At 40.6% G+C, this 15,140-nt stretch overlaps 1 long non-coding RNA gene across 5 annotated transcripts in view; it reads left to right on the plus strand.

Annotated features, from left to right (window-relative positions):
- The window catches only part of LOC306805223, a 103,903-nt gene that overhangs the window by 17,155 nt on the left and 71,608 nt on the right, over positions 1 to 15,140 (plus strand). Inside the window, exons 3-5 of one of the 5 annotated variants that reach the window (XR_013775151.1) lie at positions 24 to 164; positions 1,264 to 1,406; positions 2,131 to 2,206. The exons of 2 other annotated variants lie outside the window; for them this stretch is intronic. This is a non-coding gene — a long non-coding RNA (uncharacterized lncRNA). The remainder of the gene's footprint in view (positions 1 to 23; positions 165 to 1,263; positions 1,407 to 2,130; positions 2,207 to 15,140) is intronic. 2 more of the 5 variants (XR_013775152.1, XR_013775153.1) reach the window with 2 other exon arrangements.

Here is a 15,140-nt window from a genome sequence, read left to right on the forward strand (position 1 = left end):
TAATGTTCTTTCCTTTTTTCCAGACTAAAAAGATTGTTATTGAGCCTTCCACAAAGCTGAAATAATGCTGTATGTTAAAAAAATGTTAAGAATTCGAAGAAGTTATAAAAATTTATAAGTTGACTGAATACTTTGGAAATTTCTGCATATTTTAATATAAATAGGTAATGCAAATGTTTGTTCTTTGCATTTAGAGGTGGGTCTCTGTTTTCTAAACGTCTTGTATATAAATTTGATTCTTAAAATTGCATTAGAACAAAACCAGTATTTTTTTCGGATTGTATAATAGGAAAAATGTATTTGCTAAAGACTCAGAACATACACGGTTATCTCTGAATGTCATATAGTCATGAAATTCAACATAAATATCATCAGTTTGAATGACTTCATTTAGTGCATTTAGGGGACTGCGTCTTTCAGTCAGCTAAGGTCCTTTCATTCAGTTCTGTGGGTCCTGGGTTAGCCCACGAAGAGATGCTGCAGTTAATGGAGAGAGAAAAGGACATGATTTCTTTATAGGTAATGTGAAGTTTCAGATTGTGCTGGTAGAACTTACACAGAAATTTAGTCACATGAAATCTAAGAAATCACAGAAAATTGTGCTACTTCATAGTAATTTGGTTTTAGTGATGAGTTTGAGATTTATTCATAGCTAAAATCATAATAACAGGACAAGTGAGTCCAAAAACAAGAATAGAAATAGTAAAAGAGGTGAGTGACAGAATACTGGCAGATGGGCAAGGACCTAAATGATGACAATTTTAATGACTAGTCTAAAAAATATAACAGTTCAAATGTTATGATACAGTGGAGGTGCTGGCTAGGTAAATGTCTGAAAATATAGGCATCAAGCTGTTTTGGGACGGGGAGGGGTTGGAGGAGAGCAAAGTAAGTTTGGCATCATTGTACAGAGTAGAAAAGATTTGTCAAGTTTGCCTGGAAGAAAAAGAATGTCTGATACTCCAATGCAATTTCTCCACAAGTGAGGGTGCTAGGAACCAGCAGTGCATCTGGAGAGCTGCAGTTCTGCTGAAGTCCCCTGCCCTGCACTCTGTGTGAGGCCTGTGTGCTTTGCCTGAGCTGCTGGGGTATCTCTTCCAGCTTAGTTTCATCTGAAAGAAATCTGGTCTGTGCTCAGGGACTGGAGAGTAAATGGGGCATTCTGGCTTCAAAATAACACTAATAGCACACTGCTATACCAAACTTGAACACTGATGTAATGGGAAGGGGAAAGAATACTCAGAATACTATTTCATGTTACAGGTGCTGGCAGCATGTGGAACTGAAGGCAGTGAAAGTCTGAAGGACTAGGGCAACAGAGGAGGTCATGAGGAGCAGTCATGCCTTATAAGCCCTGTGGAAAGAGAAAGGGAGAATGATTCATTAGTTGATGAAAGCCTCTGTAGGTAAAGTTGGTGTGTATCTGAGGTCTACAGTGATTTAGTACTTCAGGATGGATTGCCTTCTGACATATTGCCTGTGGAAATTTTGATAGGGCTAGAAGCACTTTGTAGCACCAGCTCTGTTAAGTGTGCAAAACTAATGCACAACAGTCCCAGGCTTTTGATTTTGCAGTTTTTATAGATCTTTTTCTCATGACATCCTGGAACGTGCTTTGCCGAGCTGAAAGGCTTCCATAGTCATTGACATCAGTGCTATGAAATAACATTGCTGCTGACTGGCAGTTTACTCTGCAGAAGGATGCTTATAATTCTCAAGGACTGCTTTCCAAATGGAATCACTATGGTAAATGAACCCTTTAGAGCATATACTCACAAAACTGAATTCAGTTCAGGAGAGTGTTGATTCTTCAGTCTTTTGTGAGTCACTTCCACTGTTACATTCTCTGGAATCATTCATTTTTGAGTGTTTAACTTGATTGGTAAAATGATTGGTAATGTGGAGTTATCATAGATTCAAAGGTATTCCCATGTTCCCTGTCAATGTGCCACTTCATACCATATTCTCACAGAGACTGTTATATAAAAAGAACCATTTACAGAGCAGAGGCACAGAGAAAGAATGAATGATGGAGATAAGTCTGTGTAAAGAAATTCATTGCAGAACTGCTGATCCTAGTTTACCTCATGTTACAATATTTAATCTCTGGACCAGCTCTCTTGTTCTCAGCACAGGTTCATCCCCCTTGTGCTGCAGCTCTTGATCACCCCATTCAGCATGGACAAAAAGGCTGCAGAGCATTCAGGTGAGTCTGGAAGCTGATAGGATTCTTTGCTTTAGTGACAGCATTATGTCAAATAATGTGATGGTTAGCTGAGACAAATGTATTTAGAAATGTATTTAGTGCCTAAGTATAGTGTGTTTCTGTGTGCCAGTACTTTGGAAACAAGGAAAGCAAAAAATACATGTTGAGGTTGTTGTCAAGAGCTGTTCCTGCTACAAGCAATGGGCACAACGCTGCCTTTTAAAGTTTGCTAAAATGATATGCTGGTAAGATTTTGGCTTGTGAAAGGCGATGAAATGCACCAGCACAACACAGACATCGTTACTAGATCCTATCAGTAGTTGTGAAGACACATTTTAATAATGTTAAGATTTTCCAGGCCTCTTTCAAAATGGCTGTGATGCCTCTCTAAATGTGCCCATTATCTGTCCTAGAGCAGTTGACCTTAATTGCTTCTGAGCAATATTTCCTTGGAACCTCTCAGATAACTAGAGGCAATCCAGAGAAGTCTGAACGAATCTCTACTTAGCAACTGGCCATATTCAGTCGGTAAAGTATGTAGATTTTTTTTTTTCCTTCAGGAAAGGGTGAGGAGGGCAATAGGTGGAGGATGTGGAGGGAAGAAGCAGTGCTCTGACCTAACAGCATTTCTGCATGTTGAGTCAGGGAATGACATTTAAGCAATTCTCACTGCACCAAATATGAAAAACTATGGTGCTGATCAAATTGCTGGCTGTGCTCTGAGAGAGATGAAAAGGAAAAAGGTCAAGGCATCTGTCGATAGGTAGCCTTTTTATGTTTTAGATGTTGAGAGAGCTTACCAGCAAGCTAAATGGGTCTTGAGGGCCTCTTTTTTCTTTTATTTTTTCTTCTTTTCTTTCTTTGAGGTAATGAATGGCTCTGGACTTTCCATCTTTAGAGCTGGTGGTTTCCACTCCACAGTGATTCAGCCAGCATGAACTCTTGACCAAATCCAAATTTATTTCCTGGTTTTGTTTTTCTAAAACATTTTGCATTTAGCAGGGCATAAAGACCTTCTTACTATGTGACAGGGTAAGAAAGAAAGCCATGACCCTTCTACTGGCTACCTCATAGGACAGCTCACTGTTCTGAAAAATTTGCAACTGAAGCAGTTAAAAGGATTCTCTGAATTTTGACTAAAACTCAGACTAAATTCTTACATGCATCTGGCTTTTTTATGCTGTGTTTTTATGTGGAATTTCCTTTGAGGGTTAATAAGGTCTGATTTTTATTTGAGAAATATGATCTGCCTGAAATGCTCTAAGTTTAATCGGGGTGCTATTGCATGGGAAAGTCGTGTGCATTTGTCTACTTGCAAGATAAATAGATTAGTATTGCCAATGATTTCAGGGGATAGTAGGTTGTTAAAATAACATAGAGGACCCTTTCCTTTGTCTTACTGGATGTGTTTTGGTGACTGAATTCTCTGGGGTGCCCTGTTTAGGGAATATGCTGGTGGTTATCCCTGTTACCTTATAAGTAGTAGGCTCAGTAAGGATTTAGAATAGCTTGGCTGTGGAGTTTTAAACACTGAGAGAGAGATGATAGACAGGAAATCTATAGCCTGAGAAAGCTACAAATAAAAGAAATTGTGCCCTGAAAATTAAAACTTCTAAGTGTTAACTGACTTTCAGACTTCCGTGTTTTGCAAAATCAGGCATTTCACTGAAGGAAAACATTCCAGGCTGCTTTTGAGAAACCTGGTGTTTGTTTCAGGTGACAGAGAATATTACTAAATTGACTTAATGAAAAAGATCCTTCAGGATACAGTGCTGTCACTGTATTATAGTGGTATGGCCAGAGGTGGGCCTTTGACAGCAGAGCCAACACAGGCAGCTTTTCAAGCAGTGCAATGTCCCAGACTAGTCAAGGCATAAATGCTCTGCTTCATTACAGCCTCACTGCCACTCCCAGGGAAAGAACTCAGGCCTTGTGTGATTCAAGCTGGTCACCCTAGCTTGCTGGGTCCCTGTCCTGAGGACCCTGGTGAAGCTATGACTGTACCAGCTGCTTCCTCTTGGCTCCTGCCAAAGGCCTCTGGCTGTCCATTGGGCTGTGTGTAAAAGCATCTTTCTGCCAAGAAAGTGTGAATAATCTTGCCCAGCTTCTCGGCATTTCTTGGCATGGAGTTAATCTTATGACTCTGAAGGAGGTTTCAAAGGACATGCTTTAACCCAGGGATCTAGTGCTTCTGGGGGTCAATGAGGCATGAATGGTCAGAGCATGGTTAGGTTGGTTCAGAGGTAGGAAACTGGTAGGAGACAGCACCTCTGCATGAGGATGAGGAGTTACTGCTCCCACTGAGGGTTGGGGGTGAGCAGGTAGAGAAATGTGGACCTCCATATGTGGAACTGGAATGGAGATGGGAGAAGCCAGGGGCCAGGGTGTGGAAGTCTGCCATGAAGCTGGAACAGATCCAGGGGTTTCAAAAGTTATTGAGGGAGATGATCGGAGGGGGCCTTGGGGTCAGTGGTCCAAAGAAGGGCATCATGTGCTTGCAGGACTACAATACAATATATTCCATTCAGTACCCACTTGCCCCTACAAGCAAAAGAGAGATTCCTGTGTAGGTCTGCAGTTTTGAAAGCATCTATTTATTTTGTATACCTCCATGATTAGGAGGCAAATTTAGGGCTTATCTACTTGGGGAAATCCCTGTAAAATAGGTTGGGTATGAATTTACAGCCTACTTAAGACCCAGAATAAATGCAGTGTAAATTCACACTTCAGCTTACTTCACAAGAGCTCCCCCGCAGAACCAAACCCTCAGAGTCACCTCTGTACCTCAGTCTGGTGCTGAAAGTGAGAGGAAGCTTTTCAGAATGTGGGCCTCCAGTTCCATTTTTATAGCTGGGTTTTTCTGTCTCCTGGGGCATTTTGCAGCTGCTGTAAATCACTGTTGCTTTGCTGAGGTTGAGCCAGTTTGCACTGCTCAGGATCTGACCCTTTGCCTCAAGTAACCTTTTATTATCAATTGGCCAGAGAGTAATTTCCTTTTTACTGGCTTCATTATTAAGCTTGTTCATTCACTCCCACCACTACCGATGTCTTTTTTTCTTTTTTACTATTTTTCTCTCTGTGAATTTTATGTGAATTGTGTCTTTCCTGCCTTGTAATTTCCTGATAGTGAACTAGTGACAGAGTGGGCTGCTGGTATTTAATCTTGTGGCTGGAGAGGTCAGGGTGTTTTTGATACAGACAAATACTCCATTACAGTAGACTCACAGAAATTTTCCTTTTCAACCTGAAAGGAGAAGGAAATGCACTCTCCACTAGTGGGCTTTCAAGAATTACTTCTGTGAGCTAAACTTATACTAAAGGCCAGTTTGGTAATGTTCTTGAACAAGGAGAAAAAAAAGAGGAAGACAATATTTTTTCTTCCTCTTTTTGCTGAGATTTGGCTTCAGTCTTGGACTTGGCTGAGTTGCCCCTTATTAGAAAGGGCTGAAGGAACAGAAAATGCAAGATAATAGATATTTATGTCCCAAACATGACATAGCATCATAAATCATTAATTTTTTAAAGACATTAAATTATTCTTTCTGCCTAATTACTTTGTGGCACCAGTTTGCTTTAGTTTGTTTCTGTGGTAACGTGAGTTATTTTATGACTCTTTCTTCTACAGAAAATCTAATATTGATTTGCTGATTACCTCTTTAAATGCAGTCAAAAATCCTGTTTGCTAAATTAAGAAACCTATAATTGGAATGAAAACATGCATTACCTTGCATTGCCTAAGCTATTTGATTGTTGACTTTGACATATGTTTTATTACTGAAACACATATTTTTGTTAAAAAGATACTCTTTCATTTTCCCAATTATTCTGGCATTAAACTTGTACACAAAAAATAGGCTGAAGTGTAGTTAAAAGTTTGGTTAATTTAAGTGTGGGAGCATGTTATCAGTTGAAAAACGTTATTTAAAAGATAACTTTGAGGTTGTAGCTGTTCTATTACTGGAATGAATATGGCAAGGTCAAATGCAGACCAAGTGAAAAGAAAGTCAATTGATGTGATGTGTTGGCACACATTTCTGGTAGGTGTAAGTCATGACTGTTGCATACACTTGATAGTCTTCTCCCATCATTCATAGTCTGATTTGTATTATTTATGATATACTTGCAGGGAAGAGACTGTGTCCTGCTGCTGCTCTTGGTTTGTGGTGTATCTATCCACATCACATACAGAACTTGGTCTAGACAGCCTGGTTAACTTATAAGCCTTGGAAGCAGAATCCTACAGGGAATTGTACAGGACAAAGTGCTGTAAGTAGTGCTCTCAAAGCATTCAACTTATATTGCATAATGAACATATTTCAGTTGGTGTCATATACTTCAATGTGAGTGATCTTTCAAAAGCTGGTTGATGGGGGATGTTGTCATAAGTGTTTGGAGCTCAGGGGAGCAGTCAGTTCCTGGCTACCTAATTCTGTGTGCTGACTCAAACAGAAACTCTTTTTCTTTCCAGATGTAGCTGACATAGACATTTGCTCTTCTGCCTCAGCCACAGGGTAGGTACAAGCCCAGCTAGATAAATACATCACTGCCATTGCAGTCTCTATGCCAAATCTGTGTGTAAAGACATCTCAATGACTCTGGTCAGAATTCCCATGTAAAAAGAATAGTTAGGGTTTTTCAAAGGGAGAAAATTCAGAGATCAGCAAAATGTTTAATGAAAAATTATGTATGTCACTGGCAGTCTTCACACCTACAAGAAGTTTTTTCAGAGCCTGAATGTGCTGTATTTCATCTAGCTACCTGCTTTATGTGTTTAGAATGAAAATACATAAAGTCCTTTTCTCCCCAGGAGATAAAGGGACATGTCACACCACAGTTTGATGTTTTAGAGCCATTCAAACTTGATCCAATGCCTGGACCTGTTCCAATAGGCCTTGAACAGCCCTCTCGTGGACGTGGCAGAACCCTCACTGCAGAAAGGGCAGCTGCTCTGGGAACACTGGAGCACAAGGTCTGTGCATGTAAATATTGTGCCTCTGTATGATGTAGTGGATTCCTTGGGTAATTTCTGGCAATGCAGCTCTTGCTGAGAGAAGCCTGGCAGCCTGCCCTGCCTGGTGTGCCCCTGGAGAAGCTCTGAGACCTGGAGGAGAGTCTGTCTTCTTTCCCACTGGCAGAGCCTTCTTCTTCCCTGCCCTTCCCCAGAAGTGCAGCTTGGGCCCAAGCAGGCCCTCTCTGGAAGGTTTAAAAGTACTGCAGAGGCCAAGCAGAAGGTATAAATCAAAGCTCTGGTGAAAGCATGAGATTGCAGGTGTATATCTGGACAGGAATTTTCATGCAGGACACGAGGATCATGCAGAATAAATCTCAGACCTAGTTTTCAGACTCTTGTATCAATGGCATAATTTCTTTTCTGTCTGAAAACATACATGGCATGTGAATTGGCAGTGGCCTTCATATTGGGAAGATGTGTGATACATATCTACACACAGGCTGTGGCCCACTTGAGTTTCATGTGGAACAGCTATTGACTTCTACAGGAACTGCTGCTTGTCTTACTGTAATTAATACTAGTGCATTTGGATTACTGCTTTCATTTTATCTTTGTAAGTTCATTATGTCAAGAAGACACAGTCTGAGATCCTTTTTTATTTGCCTTGACCACTGGATACATTGAAAAGAGAAGGCCATTCAGGTAGGCTGTATCTTACCCTTCTTGAGCTATCTGGAGGCCAGGTCTGTAGTCTAAGCAACATGTACAGGCAATCTTTTGTGTCTCCTTCTGAAGGTGGCCAGAGTGATTCATTATGTATTTAGGAGAGTGAATCATATAGCAGCACTGCCTGTCTCTGTTGGTGGTGGAGAGAGCCAGGACAATTAGCTAAGCCTAGACATTAACTCTAGGCTAAAGGGATATGCTTTTCTTGCTCAGAGCCAGGGAAGTATGAGTTTGAGTTCCAATTAGTAGTATTTAAATGCAAATGAGCATTAAAAGAGCCTGGAGTGCTGCATGTTTGCAAAGGCATCTGTTGCTTGCAGACACACTGATTTTCTGCAGATGCATGAACATACTGCATATGCCCAGAGCTCCTCTTTGCCATGTCTTCAGTGAGCATCTCTTGCACGATGAGACACAGAGAAATGTTAGCTTTTGCTGACTCTGCAGGGGCAATTGTAAATTCTGGCAGGATGTGCATAAACAACTAGGTTGGACATATCTTATAGCCTAGTAGCAAGTGCTAGTAGAGTTCATCTATCAAAAACCTCACTCCTAGTTTTCTTTTGCCAGCAATATGTCTAGGTCACTTAGAGGCTGGAGAAAAGTATACCAGTGTGAAGATGCTCTGCACTGAAAATTTGTTCCCCTTCGTGTGGGATATATCAACACCTCTTAGGTCAATGTTGCTTCATTCATTCAACGAGCAAAGCAGGGGCCACCTCAGAGACCTTTTATGTTGTAAGCATGGTGCAAAAAATGCATTTCTTATAATTGCACATTGGAATATTAAAATTATATCTTTACAGGTCCTGAAAGATCTCTGTCTGAGAAAAAGAGGGTTGCTGTGAGTCTTACTTCACTGTGATCAAGTTATTTCTACTGGAGAGTGTGAAAACAAATCAGGGAGTCTTAGATACCATCTCATGGAGAGAATGAATCTGGATCCAATGCAGCTGGATGTAGAAAGCTGAGGCCTAGCAACATCTGCAGGACACAGTTACTACTTCTTCTTATTATAGGTAGGTAAATATGGTCTTAGGTTATTTGATTGATCTAGTTTAGGCATGTTTTAGTTTTAGGATTGGTATTCAAATCTAAGACTTCTTCTGGAGATACTCATAATTCTTTCATAATTATGAGAATCTCCAGAAGAAGTCTTAGATTTCATAATTATGAGAAATCCTGGGGAGGTATCTCATTGTTTACAGAGGAATATCTTGCTGTGCCACACTTCAGATATATCAATACAGCCTAATCTCCTTCTAGTATGTTACAGTTTAATTAGCTCCAGTTCTTGAGTCATAATCTGTTTCTCTGGGGCTAAAGCACACACATACACACGCAAAAGACAAAATGTGAAATGTGAAGAAATAATTGTGATCTTTGCCACTTGGATTTGATACTATCTTGTAAACATGACTTCTTGTAAAGTCAGTTTCCAATTTGTTGCATTAGAGTTTCATGCCATGGATAACATTTCCTTTCATTGTGAAGCTGTCAGATATAGCTCCCCTTAGAAAACCATCCTACCAGTCTGAGATCTGTGCTCACCAGGGCCACGGGGTAGTCTAGTCTCGTGGCTGGGGTGAAAGTGATAGATTGCAACACCAGCATCTCTGGTATTCCCAAACCATCCTGCTGTGGAAAAATAGGGTTTGAGCAACCTGTCCTCATATCAGTTCCTCCTGGACTTCCCCCACTTCACAGCTAACTGAGATCAGTGGTACCTATTGATCTCAATAGCGTGGTTTGTTAGTCTGGCTGCTCCAGACCAGTCTGTCCCTCTGATACAGTGTTATTCCTCAATCTGTTCTTACAGCCCTCCACTCTGAGCCCTCTGCAAGTAGCATCTTCTGATGCTTCAGTGTTGCAGCAGACCCCTCCTTAGGGGTAGAAATGAGCCAAGACGCAGACTCTCATTTAACAGCATGAAAAGTATCCCGGTTTATTCCTTTTGCAGAGTATCCATCCTGACTCTGACTAACTGCTGACTTAGTGGGTGCACACAGCGACTGCAGGGTCTAACTGCAGACCCAGACTGACCTCACAGCAGATTCCTTACAGCAGCAAGTCTCTCTCCCATTTACTCAGTCCTCCAGTCCTTTTGAAGCATTCCTTCAGTACCTTCTGTTCCTTCTTCCTCAGGACTCCTCTACCTCCTCCATGTCTTCTTTCTCCAAGATCCTTGGCCAGCCAACCCATTGCTTTTCTCACATTTATTTTTATTAGTCACAGCTATGACCTATTAAGGGCAAGGCTATTCTTTAGTAACTAGTATAGCTGTGACCTATCAGGGGCAAGGTCACCTGTAATCTCTTCTTCTACACCTACACTTTACTTTCAGCTTTTTGGAAGATTTTCTTTGAGTGTCCACTTTTCTACATGTTGGTTACCACTTTTCATGCTTTTCTAATTATTCTTACTGGTTTGCTGAGTCATGGCACCATATATGACAACTCTGTGCTCTGTTACTGTTAACCAGCAATCACATTTCATTCATCTTGTCCTTACAAGTTGTGGGGGCTAATGGCATCAGGCTAATGGCAACATTTTCTGGTCCCATTTTCTTTCTGGGTCATGTGGTGATCAAGAAAGAGCAGAGGGAGTATGAAGCAGTTAAATGAGATCAAAGTCTCTCTTGTAACCTGCACAGAGAGTAACCACCATTCTAAAAAAGGAACAGAAAATACCAGCTTCTGTCACTTTGCGTAACAATGATTGCAAGAAAAATGGGAAATAGTACACTTCCCTCATGTCTTTTGCAGCTTCAGGAGTAGATGAATGAAAATTTTTGGTTCCTTCTCCTCAGATTGAGGAGTGGATGACTAATATCATTGTGACTGATGCCATCTAATTGGCTCAAAAGAACTTTCTGGTGGTTCTCATGATTAACATCACTTCCCATGATGTGCAAACCATTGTAGAGCAAAGACCTCCATTTGAATTGTTATGCTATGAAGATGTAAAAGTGCTGGGTTTCTGAAGCAATTCAATGTATATAAAGTATGTATGAATCAGTGTTCTAATCTTCCTGTGCAGCAAGTTATGATGACTGATCTGTTTCTACAGTTGCTAATTATATTATGTTAAAAAATACTTGGTGTTCAAGTGACTTCTATGCACAAATTCTGCGAGATTGAAATTTAATTAAGACTTGCCAGGATGATATTACTGAAATACTTTGCTTTGAATCAGTTTGATCCATTTCAAAACAGTTTGTTGAGCTGAGTTGCTGTGTGTTACTTAATATTGAGTCTGAGCCATTTGTGTGAACTGCTGTGGCATTTTTGGGACAGGAAGCATTGTATCCTGATTATTTTTTACAGCCACTCCCATTTCTGCATTATCTAACCAAGGGTGTGTTGTGATCTCTCCTCTTACCTACTGTAGTGCTGGATCATGGGGATCATTGGACACAGAGGCTCACTTCAGACAGATGAGAAACTGAAGTCAAACCGGGTCAGCTCAAAATATTTTGCTTTGGTTCAGCTCACTGAAACTAAGTGTTTCAATTCAGGAATACGAAACCACTTCATTTTCAAATCAAAAGTGTGGAAACAACATATTTGGCTCTTCCTAATGTTGTACTTCGAAGGCAGGGATGTGAATTTCTCTCAGAAATAAGGCTCTATCACAGAGCAGCCTTCACCAACCTAGTGTGAAAATGTTGTACTGAGTTTGAAAGAGGTCAGTGCAAAGGTTTAAAAGAGTGAATGTTACAGCAGCACCTTTGGAAGATTAAGAAGGAAACATCAGAACAAATATGGGAAAAGGACCTGACATTGTAGTAATAGTCAAATTAAATATTTCATAAATATGTTAGAAATTTGCTGGGATCAGTTGCAGCATTGGAGCATTCATACAGCTCCTTCTGTAAGGACAGGTTTGGAGAAATGGAGAAGTGTTATCCGTGCTTGTCCTGAAGTTCTGGAGAAATGAAGGACAGACTTCTCTGGGTAAGGATAGAAAGAGCAGAGCCTCTTTGACAGGTGGGTGTAATTTAAGCTGCCTGCCTAGGACAAGTGCAAGGATGCTTTTGAGCAACTCTTGGAAGCACTCATTAGTGGCAAAGACACTTTATGTGGATATTGCTTGGAAAGGCAAGAGGGCAAAACCTCCTAAATGTATCACCATGGTAGGATATATTGAGGCAACTCTGTTTCACAAGGTAGAAGTTATTAGGGTGATACTTACCAAGGAAGATTTACTTGTCCACAGAATCACAGAATGGTTTGGGTTGAAAGGGACCTTTAAAGGCCATCTAGTCCAAGCCCCCTTCAGTGAGCAGGGATGTTTGCAACTAAATCAGGTTGCTCAGTGCCCAGTCCAGCCTGACTTGGAGTGTTTCCAGGGATGGAGCATCCACCGCCTCTCTGGGCAACCTGGATCATTGTTCTACCACCTTCGTTGTAAAAAATTACTTTCTCACATGCAGTCTAATTCTGACTTGAGTTTAAAAATAACACACCTTGTCCTATCCTACAGGCTTTGCTAAAAAGCTTGTCCCTAACTTTTTCACAAGTCCCTTTTAAGTATTTTAAAGAAGGAAGTGTTAATGAAGTTGGGGATCCGCTCAAGAAAGAGATTTGGAGTCCTGAACAGATAGTAGGACAGATTTGTCATACAGTTTGTGTGAAACCTCAGTTGTAAAATGATTTGAAAATGTAATTTCCAAGAGTAATTAATATTTAACTAATGTAATTTCTCAGTTTATAGGGCAACTAGTGTGCAGTAGATATCATATAGATATTCTGACCTTAGTGCATCTCTTGATCTTTCAACATCTTTCCTTTGTTATATTCTCTGACTCTGCTACCAGTCAAAATCTGGGGGATAAAACTGGGTAATTTGACCCATTCAAAGTTGCCTGGTTGGACAAATATGAGGTCATAAAGTGAAGAAACACAGCTCAAGTATTAGGAAAATTTTCTCTAATTGCATGAGTAGTAAAATCATGGCACAGATTACTTAGGGAGAAAGGGGTATATTCTTGTCTGAATTTTTGCTAGAAAAAGTGTGAAGAATGTTTTTCAGAGATGGTCTCAGTTATTTATTCTGTTTTAGAGCAAGGAAAGAGATTAAATAATCCCTCCAGATTGTTTCTAGGCATGAGTTTTTAAGATTCTCTTAAATGGGCACTTTGAGGTCCTTTAAGATCACTGCTTCTTGGGTGGGGTCAGGGCAAGGATGGACATTGTACTGGGGAAATTTTCCTTAGGGCAGGTGATCATACAATAAAAAGTTGTGAGTTTTACTGAAAATAATTATTCTTTACCTGCTCTGCAGAACTTCAGACAAGAATGCCCAGTTTCTCAGGTTGAAATACTGTGCATCAGACCTGTATAAACATTCCTGGAAGCTACAACAGATTATGTGAAAGTGTTGAAATGTTTTTGCATGAACCTAATTTTTATTGAAGAGTTGTGCTCCAATGATGAGGAACAAAGGAAGGGCATGTGATAGAAATGTGCAGTGTAAACAGCTCAGATTGCTCCTAGCAATTGCATGGTTTTAATCAGGTAACAGATCATAAACTGTATTTGTAAAGATTATTCAGCAGTTTCAAGATGCACAAATATTTAAGAAAACTGTGCCTTTCTGGAGGCACCTGGCAACCAGATTAAGAACCAAAGTTCTTAATAGATGAATCATTGCTTCTATTCAGTCTTTGCCTGAGATATCCACGTAAACTCTCGCTGGCTTCAGCAGGTAGTGTGGTCAGACTAAAGGGGAGGGTGGTGTCTTGGCCAGGTTCTGGCCTGACTTCAGGCTCACACTGATTTGTTGGTGATTTTAAGCAAACAGAGAGGAAAGAGTACTTCAACTGGCAAGGTTCATTAGCACTCCTCTTTCTCCCCTTCCTCTTCTCATCCCATCCCTCTCATTGCTTCTTCTGCTCCTCATATGGGCAGAGACCTGTCCTTTTTTCTGGGTGGAGACCACATGGCTAATCTCTCTGCAAAGCCCTGGCTTCCTAGTGATAGCCACATAAATTCATGGCCATCATGGGTTTCTTCCAGATTACCTTGTCCTTGCTACATGGATGATTGTTGCTCATGAAGCAGGGTCTGATTTGCAAACTAGTAACTTTCAATAATTCTCTGTATTTTATGTTGAGTTACAGAAGCACTGATCTAGTTGACTGCATGGATTTGCAACCAGCAGCTCAACAGCTGCTTCATGAACCATCCTTTTAGGAGGAGAACATCACAAAGATGGAAGAGTTAGATGCTGAGGAATGGAAATTGGTCTAGTCATCCCTAAGAGAAATCCTCCCCTTTTGTGAGTCAAAGCCTGCTGTCTCTTGCCTGAGATGAAGGGAATCTCCCAAGGGCAGCTAATCTTGCACTATCTCATCACTTGAGATCAAACATCATGATATTGGGTCATTTTGTACTTCTAAAAGTGCATGCAAACCTCATTCAAATTCCCATATAGCTCTAGCCAAAACACAGGCCAAATCATGATCCAAATAACCTCCTCCTCAGCCCACCTTCATTGCTATTCTGTTTCAGTGGCAAATGCAGCATAGAAAAGATGCCTGAATGCTTAATTCAGAAATTTACTGTTTAAGGCATTACTTGTATGAACACCAGCGTAACACATAGAATACCAATGCCCTAAATTTAGTAGTTTAGTCTGAGTCATTTTCACTATGTGGGAGGGCTGTGAAGACACTCCACAGAGTGGAGAAACTTGCTGGTAGTGTCTGTCCAATGAGATTTTTTTTAAAAAAGTCAGAACACAGCAGAACTACAGATATGTTTGTGAGTAAAATGCAGTTTAGTTGCAGGCTCCAGCACAGGAGAGGGGTGGTGTTGCTCTCCACCCACTTCAAAAGCTGAAGTCAAGTTTGACTGATGTGTATCTCTGACACTGAAAAAGGTACAGAATTTGTCATGACAGTAACACACAGACAGAGGTAAACACTCTGGCTGTGTGATTTGGAGGGACATGGTGTGGTGTAATCCCCAGATTTGTCTGTGCAATTACATCTTATTTTCAGTTTTCCTAGTGATAGCAGTTGAGTTGATACAATCCTACGTATAACCAACCAGCAGGCAAAAGTTATCGCTAGGTTCATTCAGTGAGGGGTGAAATGTTGTTTTACTGAAGACCAGGTCACTTTTGCTGCATAAGTCATCCAGCAGGGCTAGAGGTACACACAGAGCCTTTGAAATAGATGGGCACGAGTCTTTAGGTGTGGATGTGAAGGAGGCATTTAGACATGGTATTCTGAACTGGTAACACCTTCCT

Source organism: Erithacus rubecula, assembly GCF_903797595.1.
Source record: "Erithacus rubecula genome assembly, chromosome: 9".
NCBI lineage: Eukaryota > Metazoa > Chordata > Aves > Passeriformes > Muscicapidae > Erithacus > Erithacus rubecula.